This window comes from Hyperolius riggenbachi, chromosome 5, assembly GCF_040937935.1.
Source record: "Hyperolius riggenbachi isolate aHypRig1 chromosome 5, aHypRig1.pri, whole genome shotgun sequence".
Classification (NCBI taxonomy): Eukaryota; Metazoa; Chordata; class Amphibia; order Anura; family Hyperoliidae; genus Hyperolius; species Hyperolius riggenbachi.
Genome location: NC_090650.1, coordinates 345,395,471 through 345,409,077, shown reverse-complemented (window position 1 = coordinate 345,409,077; position 13,607 = coordinate 345,395,471).

Here is a 13,607-nt window from a genome sequence, read left to right as displayed (position 1 = left end):
CACAGTTCTCCCCCCAGCACCCACAGTGACCTACCCTTCCCCCAGCAACCACACTGACCTCTACCTCCCTTAGCAGCAACTATGCCATTCATAGCAGTACCCACAGTGATCTCCCACCCCTTGCACCCACAACAATCCCACCATATATTCAGCTCCCACATACATTACACTCAAGCAGTAACCCCTACTATTGCAAGCACCCAGTACTTGTACCGAGCACCCTGCACCCAATACTCACATCCGGCCTCAACATGGCACTGAGTACTTGCATCAAACAGCCACATGACACCCAATACCTGCACCCCTTCACCCTATAGCTGGCACCCAGTACTCACGCCTACATGGCACAGTACTTGCACCCAGCCCCAACATGGCACCCACTACGCACACCTGCACACAGCCTCCACATGGCACCCACTATCTGCACCCACATAACTAGTACTAGCACCCAAAGTACCTGCACTCAGAACCCATATGACACAATGCCCAACCATAGCTAGCACCCAGGCATGGCATCAAGTTTTTGCACCTATGTGATACCCAGTACCTGCACCCAACACCCACATGTTTCATCTGCAGTAGTTCCAGTTGCACTAAGCCTCCACTTGGTGCCCAGCACCCACACCAAGCACTCACATATGACATCCAGTACTTGCACCCAGAACTCACAGGGGACTGAGTACCTGCAATAAACACCTACATGATAGTTGATACACACCCATACAGCCAGAATCCACATGACACCCTGTGCCAGCACCCAGAACCCACATGGCACCCAGCATCTGCCTTTAGCACCCACATGACAACAAATACCCCACTAGCCAGCACCCATTACCCAGATGTTACCATGTACTCGCTCCCAGTACCCACTTGGCACTCACTATTTGCACCTAAGACCCACATGACACCCTATAACCCCCATAATCAACACCCACATGGCACAGTACTCAAACGTCACCAAGTTCCAAAGCCATTATATGCACCTAGTACCCGTCCATGGCCAGCACCCAAATAGCACCCAGTACCCATCCTTGGTCCGAACCCATATGAGACTTAGTACTCTCTCATGGCACACATCCAGACCACACATGGCACTCCCTACTCACTCATGTCCAACACTCACATGGCTCCCTGTACCAATTAGCACTCACATGGCACCCACTATTGTTTATCACCATCTGCTACTCATTCAGCACTCAATACTGCATAGCACCCACTGCAAATATACACCCAATACAAACTAGACCTTGGTATCCAAAGCAGCTTGATACAGACTTTACTGCTAACTTGCTAACACTTAGCGCCGGTTAGTGAATCAAGCCCCAAGTATCTGCACCCAGGCCTAAAATTGCACCCAGTACTCACACCTGCACACAACTTCCACATGGCACCCGCTATCTGCACCAAGCACCTACTTAACCTGTACCCGCACCCAAAGTACCTGCATTCAAAACCCATGTGATGCCCAAAGCCCACCCATAGCCAGCACCCAGTACAGGCATGGCGACAAGTATTCACACCCATGTCACATCCAGTATCTGCACCCAGCACCCACATGACATCCAGTACATGCACCCAGATCTTACATGACACTAAGTTCTTGCAATCAACACCGGCATGAAACTCGATACCCAATCATAGCCAGAACCCACATGACACTCAGTACTTACACCCAGAACTCACATGGCACTAAGTACTTTCAATCAACACCCGCATGGCACTTGATACCCAACCATAGCCAGAACCCACATGACACTCTGTACTCACACCCAGAACCCACATGGCACCCGGGCATCTGCATTCAGCAGCATGACAATCAATACCCCCTAGCCAAAAACGAGGTGGGGGGCATGCGGGGGAAGGCATTGCCAGGTCCCTTTTTTAAATTTGAGCACCCCCCACTTAAGGACCCTCTGCACGGCCCTGCTTGTGCACACGCCCAAGGCAGACCTCTCCTATTATGACCCATCCTAGGTCTAGCTTCTGAGCATAAGGAGCATCGTGGGAAACATCTATTTGTTTTCTCACTTTATGGATTCGTAGGATATCCCTCCCAAGTAGCAAGATTATCTTAGCCTGTGGATCAAGTTCTGGGATCAGGTGGGCTATACGCTTCAAGTGTGCATGATGTAATGCGACATCTGGAGTAGGAATTTCAGATCTATGAACAGGAATCTGATTGCACTCTATTAGAGTTGGTAAGGGCAAGCAGATGCTTTCATCTATAGCTTCGATCTGGAAGCCGGATGCTCTTCTCCCCGCCGTCTCCACAATTCCTGCACAAGTCCTTAGTGAGTATGGAGAGCTGGGGCCTTTAACGTTGAATATATCAAAGAAGGTTGAGTGGGCTAGAGACCCATTGCTTTGATCATCTAGAATGGCATACATTTTGACTGCTTTGTCCCTTTGTTCTGCTGTGTAGACTCGGACTAGACACATTTTGGAGCAGGATCTTCCACCTGTGGTTCCTTTGCAGACCTCTGTACACTGAGGAGTAACCTCTAATGTAGCTGTAGGAGTGTCACCCTCCTCCCCGCCATGCTCGGTGCTGCTGTGAGTATGTTGTAAAGTCCACGGAGCTGGTCCAGGATGTAATGCTGTGTTGTGATCTGTGCTATCACATTCTTTACAATTTTCACTAAACTTGCAGTTTTTGGCAAAGTGAGTGGTGGATGAGCAGCACTTATAGCAGATGCTATTTTCTCTAAGGAAGGATTTACGTTCCTCAATGGGTTTCTCTCTAAAGCCTCTACATTTCAGCAGAGAATGTGGCCTTCGGTGTATAGGACACTGCTTACCAGGGTCTCTAACTTTATTTGCTGCATGAGGGGAGGCAGCAAACCTGTGGGGAGCGTCTGAGGGAGACAGCTCAGTCTTGTGAACTGCCACTAAAGCTTTGTGTGAAGGCAGACCTGGAACAGAAGTACATGTTAGTGTAAAATCAAAACTAGGATCATTTCTCATCTTAGCCTGATCACGTATAAAGTCTACAAACACAGAAAATGGAGTAAATGAAACATGGTGTTTTTTCTTATAGTTAGAACCACATTTAACCCACTCATTTTGTAAGCCAGGGGTTACCTTCTGTACTATGAGGTTAACACCTCTGGCAGTGTCAAAGTATGCAAGTCCTGACAGATCACCTTCAGATTTGGCTACCTGAAGTTCCATTAACAAGTCACTAAGTTCCCTGAGTTTCTGCAAGCCTTTGGAAGCTATTTTAGGGAAATCTTCTATCCTCTTAAACAAAGAATTTTCTATAGCCTCCACTGAACCATAACATTCATCAAGTCTGTCCCAAACCATTTTTAGTCCAGCTGCTGGGTTTCTTATGTTAATGGACCTGATTCTTTTTACATGCTCAGCAGATGCAGTCCCTAGCCACTTAGCTAAGAGGTCCATCTCCTCGCTAGGGGACAGTTTAACATCTTTAATAGTGTTCTTAAAGGAAGACCGCCAGGCCCTATAACTCTCAGGGTGATCATCAAACTTCACAAGTCCCTTGGCAACCAGCTCACGCCGTGTGAGGAACTTAACAATGTCCATGCTGGTTTGAGCAGGAGCAGGGAAAGTTGGTGGTGTGTTGCCATAGTGAGAAAGTGGTGTGTAATCATACCTGTCAGTAGTCTCTCGTTTTGGTCGAAATGTCTCATACCTATTTGGCGTGTAAGGAGAAGTTCCTGGTACGTTATGTGCCGGCTGAAGTTCCTGACGTGGCGACAGGTGCTCTGAAATCAGTTCATTTTCTATATTGACTTCTGGCTTGCTGGCTGGAGACTTATTCTGGACTTCTGTGTGTGCTGTGAAGTGAGTTTGATGAGATCTGTCGATGAGGTCTCGTTGAACATCTTCCACTGACAGGAAAGAGTCGATCATTCTGGAATGTCGATGGACATAATCTGAAGTGCGCTGCAGGGGATCCTGATGGGCGAGATCAAGGCTGGGTGGCCTGCTGTGCCTTTCGTCGTCTGGATGGACGAGTGCTTCTAAGGCTTCTGCTTTGGCAATAGCTGCAGCAGCTTCTTTCTGTGCTGAGAGCTTCTCTAGTGCTGCTTGTTGTTTTGCTCTCTCAGCTTCAAACGCAGCTTGTTGTCTTGTCTTCTCAGCTTGATATGCAGCTTCTTGTGTTGCCTTATCAGCTTGATATGTAGCTTCTTGTGTTGCCTTCTCAGCTTCAAGCTTTGCTTGTTGCAGCTTTAGTTGCATCTCTTCCTCTGCGAAGGCAGCACGTGCTTTTGCAGCTTCAGCTTCTGCGCGAGCAATGGCGGCCGCATTGCTGACTGACGAGGATCTTGTAGAGCGACTGACTTTAGACCTTGTCTTGTAAGAAGAAGTTTGGCTGTCTGACATGACGCTGCTGTTAAGGATCTTGGCTGTGTAGAGACTGCTGCGTACTGATATGCAGGTAGCTGCGTGGTAGTATAACTGTCTCTGTAGTCAGTATCTTATTTTCCACTCACTGGGTAGCAGCGTTTCACTGGCTGGGAAGCTAACCGGTCCAGTTCCACTCGCGGGTAGCAGCCGTTTCACTGTCCTGTCCTCACTACCACGTGTACCCCTGGGGCGTGTATGGAGCTTAGCAGGCAGATAAACACCCTTCTACTACTCAATAAATTGAGACAAGGTAATGATCTGTAGCTTTAATGAGCTGAAGTAAGTTGGTGTGAAACTGTAAACAAATAACAAAAAGGATGCAATAAGTACATGAACTGAAAATATACATATCACATATCAGCATACAATAGTGTAGTACATACAGGAACATGGCTGCATGGTTAGTTGACTAGGCCTCACTATACAGTTGAACTACTAACTAGCTGCCTACACAGAAATAACACATAATACATGGCTACAGCTAGTACTAGTCATGCAGATTCATAGAAAACAGTAAGAAAGAATTCCTTACCGGCTATGCAGCCTTTAGTAGAAGCATGGACAGGATTCCTCAGAGCATGTGAAAATGGCAGCTTCTAGCAAGACTACTTCCCTCTTGTCTGATACATGAGGTCACAGAGGAGGAGGAGTAACAGGAAGGCTGAACTAAACTGAGAACAATGTAATAGAGTGGTCAGTAGGTGGCGCTGTCCTACCTCATTCTAACACAGGATAAATCCTGTATGGATTAGCACCCATTTTAATGAAAGATGTCTGCAAGACATGACAGGAAGGGAAGTAAGGGAGAAGTGGCAGCCATCACACTTGTACACAGGGCCGGATTTCTGGAAAGGCCACAAAGGTCAAGGCCTAGGGCGATAAAATTCAGCAGGGCGCAGGACTTGGAGAGATAAGAGGTCACATGTCAAAGTAAATCACTTCTGCTTTGCTCTGTTCTGACTGAATTCCAGAGATCCCTGCATCTCTCTCACCGCAGAGTGTGTGTGATGACAGCATCTGTTGTCATCTGAGGATCTTGTCCTTAGTATAATGAGTGGGGACATACAAGCTGCTGTGAGAAAAAAAAATATATGGGCTCAAGTAGTAGAACTTTTGAGTTCAGATTAGTTTCTTTATGCACGCATTCAAGGATAGGAATTATCAGCTCTCCTCTCCCCCAGACTGATGTTTTATTACTTGGTCAGAGCTGTTAAAGACCTGAGACCTGTTAGGAAATAAAAACAAACCATAAATCTAAGGAATGACAGCAACATTCTCTCTGTGCTAGTACAGTTTAACTCTTTTCTGACATGTTTTACAAGCAGCAAAACATTGTTCTGTGTTAGCCATCAGTGAAAGCAGGATGTTTTGAAACAGAATGACAACTGTATTACATTTATTTATATTTACAAAACAATGTATACATCTCCTGCTGACTGTATATATAACTGTATGTCCTAACATCTTGTATACAGGAACAAACTCTGAAGATGGCTCATTAGCCAAAGGCTCACTATTTTCTTTTGGTTAGCCAATAAATATTATCATTCTATTACAAAACTTAAAAACTTCCTGCTGACTGATTAAGATCTGTCTTCACTTGCCCCAAGTGCTAAATTGTCACTGTGTAAAGTACACCAAAGCTTATGCTAGGTACACATGATGCAATTTTCTGACAGATTTATTGTCAGATCGACTATTTCCAACATGTCCGATCTGCTTTCCAATCAATTTTCTGAATTATTTTTTTCATAGAAATGAACAGAAAATCGATTGAAAAATTGATCGGAAATCAGACATTGGAAATAATCGATCTGACAGTAAATCTGTCAGAATTGCATCGTGTGTACCTAGCATTACACTACATCTATGCCAGCGTATGTAGTGTTGGATCCTTCTACTTACCTGTTCTGTTTTGGATGGGTTTCTCTCCTTTGCGCTGCACCATCACCTGTTTGTGGCTCTGACTGAAGCAAGTCGCACAAAGGACAAAGAAGCAGTGCATGCTCTGTCCTCTCGGGCTTCTTGTTATTATGCACTCCTGTCCTGTATGCATGTGCACAGCAGCCGAGGCTTGGAGTGTTATGGGTATGTGTACTTGACAAATGCTGCTCATATATGAGCATCATTTCTGAATTATGCAAGCCTTGAACACTATTGCCTGCTGTGCATCCAGGCTGGAGTGCAAAATTACATGGAGTGGACAGAGCATGCACTGCTTCTTTGAACAGGGGGGGGCAAAGCAGCAAAACAGACAGGAGCCCATGTAACCCAGTGAACACCAGTCAGAGTTGGACAGAATAGGCGGGGGGGGGGGGGGCGGTTGGTGACAGCCGGCCTAGGGCGCTGGAAAGTACAAATCCGGCCCTGCTTGTACAGTTTGGTGGGGGTTTGTTAGCTTCATGGAGCGTTAAGTCGATTTCCGAGCATTTTCCGATCAATTTCCTATTACAGTTAACAGAAATCAATCTGAAAATGCTCGGAAATCGATCGGAAAACAAATCGAACATGTTGGAAATAATCGATCTGAGAGTAAATCAACCATAAAATCTCATAGTGTGTACCCAGCATAAGGTGCCAGGAGATCTGTGCCTACAGGCTTCTGTGAGGTAAATCCTGGCCTGAGAGAGGGAAGTTTATTTTCTTGTTTTTTTTCCCCCTGTCATAGAGCACCGCCTCGCTTGCATGTCAACCACTTATCACCCTATTATTGCCCTATATTGACACACACTGGTTTGACATTTACTTGCAGAGTTGGCAGTTTGCCACTGTGGAGTTCTATTGCAAATGCAAGCCCTGAATCAAACAACAGTGACTCTAAAAATCATTTTCCCATTCATCAGATATTTTTATTATTAAATATACACACTCTACCATTTCTAAATAACAAACTTAATAGTTTTATGTACATGCACCAAGTTAAGGGCTCTTCTTTAACTTTTTTATGTAACTACAAACTGGCTAGCAAATGTCTTAAAGGACAACTGAAGTGAGAGGGATATGGAGGCTGCCATGTTTATTTCCTTTTAAACAATACCAGTTGCCTGCTTGCCCTGCTGGTCTTTTTGGCTTCAGTAGTATCTGAATCACAATAGAAACAAGCATGCAGCTAATCAGTCAGATCTGACAATAATGTCAAAAACACCTGATCTGCTGCATGCTTGTTCAGGGTCTATGGCTGAAAGTATTAGAGACAGAGGGTCAGCAGGGCTGCCAGGCAACTGGTATTGCTGAAAAAGAAATAAACATGGCAGCCTCCATATACCTCTCTCTTCAGATTTCCTTTAAGTTTGTTAAAGGGAATCTGAAGTGAAAAATTAACTTATTAGATAATGAATTGTATGTGTAGTACTGCTAAGAAATAGAACATTAGTAGCACAGATACGTCTTATATTGTTTCCAGTACAGGAAGACAGGCCTGGATTTACATCACAAGAGGCTATAGGCACAGATGTCCTGGCACCCTAGACTTCGCCCTCCATGAACCTACAAACTCCTGCTGAACCGCACTGCAAGTGTGCTGACTGACCCAGCTGTCACTGCTCCATTACGTACCTTGCCAGTCAAAGCATAAGATAGCCAGAGCTATCATCAGCAGGGGTAATGTATTTAGCGGCGATCGGGGGGGATCAAACGTAATCTAAGGTTGCCGACCACCACTGCTAGTTTAGGTTAGATAGGTAGGTTCCCGCAGTATAGGTTAGTTAGGTAGGTTTCCCGCAGTATAGGTTAGTTAGGTAGGTTGCCGCAGTATAGGTTAGTTAGGTAGGTGCCCGCAGTATAGGTTAGTTAGGTAGGTTCCCCCAGTATAGGTTAGTTAGGTAGGTTCCCGCAGTATAGGTTAGTTAGGTAGGTTCCCGCAGTATCTGTTAGATAGACAGGATCCCGCAATATAGGTTAGTTAGGTAGGTTCCGGCAGTTTAGGTTAGTTAGGTAGGTTCTTGCAGTTTAGGTCAGTTAGGTAGGTTCCAGCAGTTTAGGTCAGTTAGGTAGGTTCCCGCAGTTTAGGTTAGTTAGGTAGGTTCCCGCAGTTTAGGCTAGATCGGTAGGTTCCCGCAGTTTAGGTTAGTTAAGTAGGTTCCCGCAGTTTAGGTTAGTTAGGTAGGTTCGCGCAGTTTAGGTCAGTTAGGTAGGTGCCCGCAGTTTAGGTCAGTTAGGTAGGTTCCCGCATTTTAGGTTAGTTAGGTAGGTTCCAGCAGTTTAGGTCAGTTAGGTAGGTTCCCGCAGTTTAGGTTAGTTAGGTAGGTTCACGCAGTTTAGGTTAGTTAAGTAGGTTCCAGCAGTTTAGGTCAGTTAGGTAGGTGACCGCAGTTTAGGTTAGTAAGGTAGGTTCGCGCAGTTTAGGTCAGTTAGGTAGGTTCACGCAGTTTAGGTTAGTTAGGTAGGTTCCTGCAGTTTAGGTCAGTTAGGTAGGTTCCAGCAGTTTAGGTCAGTTAGGTAGGTTCCCGCAGTTTAGGTTAGTTAGGTAGGTTCCCGCAGTTTAGGTCAGTTAGGTAGGTTTCCCGCAGTTTAGGTCAGTTAGGTAGGTTCCGCAGTTTAGGTTAGTTAGGTAGGTTCCAGCAGTTGTGTGGCAGGCTGGGGGAGCGGACATAATAGTTACAACTCACCTCCTTCCGCCGAACCCGCGCTGCTTCAATGTCCTTCCTTTCCCGGCATCTGTCTCAGTAATACGCGAAACGTCATCACAGGGGGCACTGTTACCAGGCGACGGACGCCGGGAGAGAAAAGACATTGAAGCTGCGGGGGAAAGGCTGGAGAAGGTGAGTTGTAACTATTATGTCTGTTCCCCCGGCCCCGGCGCCCCCCTCCTGCCGCAAAATAAAGCGCCCCGGGCGATGGCACTAGTGTTGGGCGAACAGTGTTCGCCACTGTTCGGGTTCTGCAGAACATCACCCTGTTCGGGTGATGTTCGAGTTCGGCCGAACACCTGACGGTGCTCGGCCAAACCGTTCGGCCATATGGCCGAACTAAGAGCGCATGGCCGAACGTTCCCCGAACGTTCGGCTAGCGCTGTGATTGGCCGAACGGGTCACGTGGTTCGGACCCGAACGCGCTCTGATTGGCCGAACTGTCACGTGGTTCGGGTAAATAAATACCCGAACCACGTCATATCTCCGCCATTTGTCTGTGGGTTTAGCTTTGGGTAGGCAGGCAGGGTAGTTCGCGCTCCAGCCACGCTAGCCAGGGTCCCCCCCAGTCATTGTGTGTCGCTGCTGGGAACAGTAGTACACCGCTCGTTCAGCCACACTATATAGCATTCTGTGTACTGTTCTGTGTCTGCTGGGAACAGTAGTACACCGCTCGTTCAGCCACACTATATAGCATTCTGTGTACTGTTCTGTGTCTGCTGGGAACAGTAGTACACCGCTCGTTCAGCCACACTATATAGCATTCTGTGTACTGTTCTGTGTCTGCTGGGAACAGTGGTACACCGCTCGTTCAGCCACACTATATAGCATTCTGTGTACTGTTCTGTGTCTGCTGGGAACAGTGGTACACCGCTCGTTCAGCCACACTATATAGCATTCTGTGTACTGTTCTGTGTCTGCTGGGAACAGTAGTACACCGCTCGTTCAGCCACACTATATAGCATTCTGTGTACTGTTCTGTGTCTGCTGGGAACAGTGGTACACCGCTCGTTCAGCCACACTATATAGCATTCTGTGTACTGTTCTGTGTCTGCTGGGAACAGTGGTACACCGCTCGTTCAGCCACACTATATAGCATTCTGTGTACTGTTCTGTGTCTGCTGGGAACAGTAGTACACCGCTCGTTCAGCCAGACTATATACCATTGTTTACTGACACTATATAGCAGACTATATAGCATTGTGTGTACACCGCTCAGCCAGACTATATACCATTGTTTACTGACACTCTGTGTACACCGCTCAGCCAGACTATATACCATTGTTTACTGCCACTCTGATTCTGCTGGGAACAGTAGTACACCGCTCGCTCAGCCAGACTATATACCATTGTTTACTGACACTATATAGCAGACTATATAGCATTGTGTGTACACCGCTCAGCCAGACTATATACCATTGTTTACTGACACTCTGTGTACACCGCTCAGCCAGACTATATACCATTGTTTACTGCCACTCTGATTCTGCTGGGAACAGTAGTACACCGCTCACCCGCCACTGTATAGCATTGTGCTCTGTGTCACTGCTGACAATAGTGGTACACCGCTCACCCACCACTGTATAGCATTTCTGTACTGCCACTGTACTGCTGCCAGTCAGCGTGTACTTTAAGTGAAATGAGGAAGAAATCCGGTGAAAGAGGGAGGGGCAAGGGAAGAGGTGTTTCCCCTGACGGTTCACGTACAGGCCACAGGGGAGCACCCAAGAAAACCCACTCAATACTGCCCATGTTGTCCAGGACAACAACCCTCACAGATCCAAAAGAACAGGACCAGATAATTACTTGGATGACCTCTCAAGCGTCCAGCAGTGGGTTAAGCAGCACCAGCACATCACGCACGAGGTCCGAGTCCTCAGCCAGTTAAAGTCTGGGCTTTCTTTGAAGACTGCACTGAGGATGTTACCATGGCGATTTGCAAGGTGTGCAAGACCCGCCTGAGCAGGGGGAAAAGTATTAACAACCTCTCCACCACCAGCATGAGCCGCCACATTCTATCCAAACATCCCACTCTGTGGGCAAACGCGGCAGGACAGGGTACCACCGTACCACCAGCAACACTGCCTCCCTTGGGTTCACCAGACTCACCACCAGACCCGCCTCAGCAGCAGCAGTAGCCCAGCCATTGCGTGGTTCACAACATTCACAAACATCAGACGATGCTGACACTGTCACTTTCCGGACTAGTGCTCTTGAGGTCTCCCAGTGTTCATCAAACACAACAACCAACAGCCCTTCGGTGTGCAGTGCTACGGTTGAGTTGTCTGTCTCTGAGATGTTTGAGCACAAGAGGAAATTGCCAGCAAATGACCCGCGGGCCGTGGCAGTAACAGCCAGCCAGCATAGCCAAGCTTCTGGCCTGCGAAATGCTGCCATATCGAGTGGTGGAGACAAACAGCTTCAAGGGCATGATGTCAGTGGCCATCCCACGTTACGTGGTTCCCAGCCGCTACCACTTTGCGCGCTCTGCAGTGCCTGAGTTGCATGAGCACGTGGTCAGCTAAATAACCCGAAGCTTGAAGAATGCCGTTGCCTGCAAGGTTCACCTCACCACTGACACCTGGACAAGTGCGTTCGGCCAGGGTCGATACATCTCCCTTACCGCGCACTGGGTGAACCTTGTGGAGCCTGGCAGTGATTCCTCACCTGCTACGGCGCGGGTGTTGCCCACGCCGCAAACAGCTGCACCGCCGTCCCTCCCACTGGATAACAACAGCAGCACCTACCTCTCTGACTCCTTCTCCTCCAACGCATCTCAAAGCTGTACCTCATCCGGAAACGCTAACCCAGCACCAGCAGCAGTAGGATCGTGGAAGCAGTGCAGCACAGCTGTTGGCATGCGTCAGCAAGCGTTGCTGAAGCTGATCTGCCTTGGGGATAAGCAGCACACAGGGGAGGAAATTTGGAGGGGAATAAAGGAACAGACGGATTTGTGGCTGGCACCGCTGGACCTGAAACCGGGCATGAAGCTAGACACCTGGCACGAACTGGCAATGTACGCAATAGAGGTGCTGGCTTGCCCGGCAGCCAGCGTTATGTCGGAACGCTGTTTCAGTGCTGCCGGAGGCATCATCACAGATCGGCGTATCCGCCTCTCCACAGAAAATGCAGACCGTCTGACTCAAATTAAAATGAATCAATCCTGGATTGGAAACGACTACGCAACACTCCTGGACCCCAACCAAGTAACATGACCGATGAACATCTGGGATGGTTTAGCGTTTCCGGTCCCTGTTTATTGAACCTCTCATCTGTATTACATTTATGACTGCATGGCGGCAAAAAGCATTGCTGCTATATCCGCACGCTTTTTGTCCTCATGCAAGGCCTGGGTTGTTGTGTCTCACAAAGCGTGGCCTTCTCCTCCTGCGCCTCCTCCTGTTCCATCACGTGTGCTGCTGCTGCTGCTGGGTTACCGTTGCCGGTCCCTGTTTATGGAACCTCTTATCTTTATTACATTTATGACTACATGGCGGTACAAAGCATGCTATCCGCACGCTTTTTGTCCTCATGCAAGGCCTGGGTTGTTGTGTCTCACAAAGCGTGGCCTTCTCCTCCTGCGCCTCCTCCTGTTCCATCACGTGTGCTGCTGCTGCTGCTGCTGCTGGGTTAGCGTTGCCGCGTGGTCCCTGTTTATTGAACCTCTTATCTTTATTACATTTATGACTACATGGCGGTACAAAGCATGCTCTCCGCACGCTTTTTGTCCTCATGCAAGGCCTGGGTTGTTGTGTCTCACAAAGCGTGGCCTTCTCCTCCTGCGCCTCCTGTTCCATCACGTGTGCTGCTGCTGGGTTAGCGTTGCCGCGTGGTCCCTGTTTATTGAACCACTTATCTTTATTACATTTATGACTGCATGGTGGTACAAAGCATGCTATCCGCACGCTTCTTGTCCTCATGCAAGGCCTGGGTTGTTGTGTCTCAAAGCGTGGCCTTCTCCTCCTGCGCCACCCTCCTCCTGTTCCATCACGTGTGCTGCTGCTGGGTTAGCATTACCGGTCCCTTTTCCTGGAACCTCTTATATGTATTACATTTATGACTGCATGCCGACAAAAAGCATGTTACCTGTGCAAAGAAAACAGACATTTCCCGCATTTAAAAGACAGTTTTCCCTTTGAAACTTTAAAATCGATTTTCTCAAAAACTATAAGCTCTTTTTGCTAATTTTTTTTTTCCTCTTGTACCCACTCCCAAGGTGCACATACCCTGTAAATTTGGGGTATGTAGCATGTAAGGAGGCTTTACAAACCACAAAAGTTCGGGTCCCCATTGACTTCCATTATGTTCGGAGTTCGGGTCGAACACCCGAACATCGCGGACATGTTCGGCCTGTTCGGCCCGAACCCGAACATCTAGATGTTCGCCCAACACTAGATGGCACGTGTCGCACGCCCATAGAAACAGGGCTGGGTGGCAGCTACCGAGCCGGAGGTGATGCGACAACCAGAATGGAAAAACAGGATGAAAAACTGATGCCATTGTACCAAACTGATCCATTGAAATTTCACCTAGCCGATAGGGCTCACAGCTTCCCCACTTCTTTGCAGTATTTTGGAATCTCACATAATTTGCGTAATCAGCATT